Source organism: Electrona antarctica (genome assembly GCF_951216825.1).
Source record: "Electrona antarctica genome assembly, chromosome: 24".
NCBI lineage: Eukaryota > Metazoa > Chordata > Actinopteri > Myctophiformes > Myctophidae > Electrona > Electrona antarctica.
The window spans coordinates 27607791-27611172 of record NC_136803.1 but is presented as its reverse complement, the minus strand read 5'-3'; the positions used below and the strand labels follow the sequence as shown (position 1 = coordinate 27611172).

The window sequence follows — 3382 nt, the reverse complement described above, 5'->3', positions numbered from 1 at the left end:
ACATGATAATGATGACGGATGTATTCATTGTTATAATGTTGTGTGTAGTCTAGTCATCTTGGTTGTGTTAACGTTTTCTGTGCCGTTTAGTCTGCCATCTATTGTCAGATTGAGGTAATGGTTTCTACTTTACCACATAATGACATTCCTCATGGAATCTCAAATCTACTTTGTGACCTAATATACTGTTTTCCAAAAGATTATTTTTTTCCAGTAACGACACCAACAAAAAAAAACAGATTGTTCTAATCTTGCTCTCCTCTTTGTCTCACAGTTGTGTCCTCTGAACACGTGTTCTGTGGTGTTCCAGTCAGGAGGTGTGGGAGTCGTTCTCTCAGTCAAGGACGTGGTGGAGTTTGTCAAGAGCTCAAATCAGAAACCCTCCAGGTGTGTAACGGTTGCTACACACTTATGTGAGGGTAGCCTCGGAGACCGTAGGGGTCTCAGAGGCTAAAAGGACTTCTCCTTGTTCCATCACTCAAAGACCTGTGCAACGACGCTGTGTTGATGTGGGGTCCTAACTGCTCCAGCTAAACAACGGTCACAGCAATTCTCTGCTGCCAGATGCGAGGCCGTCTTCATCTTTCTGTCACAGAGATGGTACCAGGATTTTAACAATCTCAGGTAAACCCTGAAGAGAGATATGGAAATATTTAGATAATTTAGAATTATCTGAATTGTAGAAACTAGAGCGGTGCCCATGGGGCCTCTACATGATCAGAAACCCTTAACATGTACTTAAGGTGACCAGATCCAAACTGTTCATTTGAGGGACAGAAGTATCGCTTGTGTGGGACAAGTGGGACCGGAACAGCGTAAGCAACTTATTACTTAAGTTGCTATTAAATGCCTTGATGTCATATATTCGAACATAGGCCTAATATTTCTTATCAGTTTGTTATTAAATCCCTCTAGCATCTCACATTTTGTTTTAAAATGCTATTTTGTTCATGTGTGGTACTGTAGCCTAGGGGGGATTAGCCTGGTTAATAAACCAGACCGAATCAGCCGTTGGCAAAAGAAATTGCCTACCAGCGGATTACGGTCTGGCGAGGCTCAGTAGCACGCCTCTTTCCTACAACCGAGAACAGGTCGGACCAATCGGGACACGGTATGCAATATGGGCGGGCTTTGGTACAGTGACGTTCAATGCTTGAGACCTTTGACTGACAGTATCTCTGACCAATTGCGTCAAAGAGAAAATGTTTGAACCCGCCCCCCGGGAAATGAAATCCAAGTGGAGCCAGCCCAGACTAATATACCGCGACAGTGTTGTGTGATATTAGTCTGGCTTATTAGCCAGGCTAAGGGGGGATATGTCTCGTGTTATTTTTAACATGATTTAAAAACACATCTTGCAGGAAAAGACAATGAGAGAGCTTTACAGAAAGCCAATTAGGGCAATAACTAACCCATAATACATCAAGGCATGGCAAGCACTTGTGACTACCTGGACATGGCTGTTGTTTGTCCAACAGTTGATTATATATAAAAATAGCACTGACATTTAAATGACTTTATATGACTGTTAGTGTTATCTAATGCACACCATAGGACAAGAATGTTTAACAGCTAGTTAGCGTATTTGATGCCACAGGTCTATTCAATTCAATTCGATTAATGTTTTCGCTCACTAGCCCTAAGCAATAAATTGTTCATCTGTCTAAATACTTCCTTAATGTCAACGAAGTCCACGCCCACAACACCAGAGGGAGTTCAACAAACCATGTGCAACCCAGATTCGGCACAAACAAGGGACTAAATTAATTTCGCACACACACATTTAAAACACACAGGCACCTACCCAAATCACAATAAGTAGTATGACATAATGTCTGAAATATATATTCCTTATATTACCATAATAAACAAAGCATGTTGTTTATGAGGACGTCAACAACAATAAACAAAACGAAGCTAACAGCCGAGTTAGCTTGCAAGCTAAAGGTTAGCTTGGAAGCTAATAGCAACGTTTAAAAATAAAACACAAAGAGAAATACAAACACGTCACTGTGATTATTTACCTGGCTAGCACAACGTGACCTCTGACCTGTCCTTTGGTCGTGTGAAATTGTCGCCATGACAACACAAATACACAAGCCTAGTGTTGATATCTCGCGTGATCCACCTGCAGGCTGTTTGTTGATACGGGTGACGTCAGAGCGTTCTGTGTACAAACCGTTGCTAGGCATCAGCCAATGGGCAACGGGAAACCAACAGAATAAAGCCTGGCTGTACACGGCTGTTAGACATCACTTCTTTTGGAGAGACACTGAGACAGTACAGCTCAGAACCTTAGCAGAAGAAGACCTATCCATTGTGATGGCGGTGACACAAAGTTATTACTCCGGTAGTTTCATCAACGCTGTGGTCAACCACCCAGACCTGGCGGAGACGGAGGAGTGCAGGGAGGAGAGGTGGAGGATCAAGGAGGATGAGTGGCAGGCCATTGTGGAGGAGTTTGAGGAGAGGATGGAGGAATGGGAGTCTCGTGTGGAGGACTACTTTTCTCTCCGTAAGGTGGAGGAGAAGGAGACCCTGCTGTCAGAGCAGTTGAGGATCAATGAGGATGAATGGCAGGCCCTTCTGGAGGAGAAGGAGGAGATCATGGAGGAACGGTTGTCTGCTGTGGCAAACTACTTTTCCCTCATGTCACTGTGAGAGCTCGAGACCCTGTACCCCCACCCCCGGCCCTTTTAAGGGCCACTTCCTCTCCTATTGCTGTGACCTTGCCGTGGTGGAGAGGCTTTAGTGATTCAGTGACCCTGGAACCTGTCGTGGTGGCGGTTGACAGGTTTAACCACACCGGACTGGTCACAGGAGAGAGTCCAAACTAACAACAGCAAATAATAATAATAATATTAATTTGAATAATAATAATAATAATAATAATAATAATAATAATAATAATAATAATAATAATAATAATAATAATAATAATAATAATTATTATTATTATTATTATTTGTTAGTAACGCACTTTATATTTGACACATGACATAAAAAGTCACACACAAAAAAGAAAAAAGAATAATTAAAAAAATACAAAATAAGAGACTCTCCGAAAAAGTAGGGGGTGGTGAAGGGGGCGGGTGGAGGTCGGGGGTCTGAGGAGTTCCTTAGGCTTAGGACTCGGAGGAGGGGGCATTGTTGCATGCACTGCACTCTGCAGTCTCCACAAACAGGGATACGCGACCTTTGCTTGTACTGTAGGAGACGGGACGCCAGGGTAGCGAATGGAGTTATTGGAGTAAATGTATGGGTATTCTGTGTAGGTAGGTGTACTACTACCATCATGTTTCTGAACTTTCATCAGGATCATAGCAGCACTGTTGTTAAGAGTTCTGAAGAATGCAAGTGGGAGCTTCTCGATTCTCTTGCT

General features: G+C 42.9%; 1 long non-coding RNA gene across 1 annotated transcript in view; it reads left to right on the top strand.

Annotated features, from left to right (window-relative positions):
* Positions 1 to 3346: 3346 nt before the first annotated feature.
* Positions 3347 to 3382, top strand: part of LOC306917042 — a 2584-nt gene continuing 2548 nt past the window's right edge. Inside the window, exon 1 of the long non-coding RNA XR_013789097.1 lies at positions 3347 to 3382. This exon is cut by the window's right edge and continues 72 nt beyond it. This is a non-coding gene — a long non-coding RNA (uncharacterized lncRNA).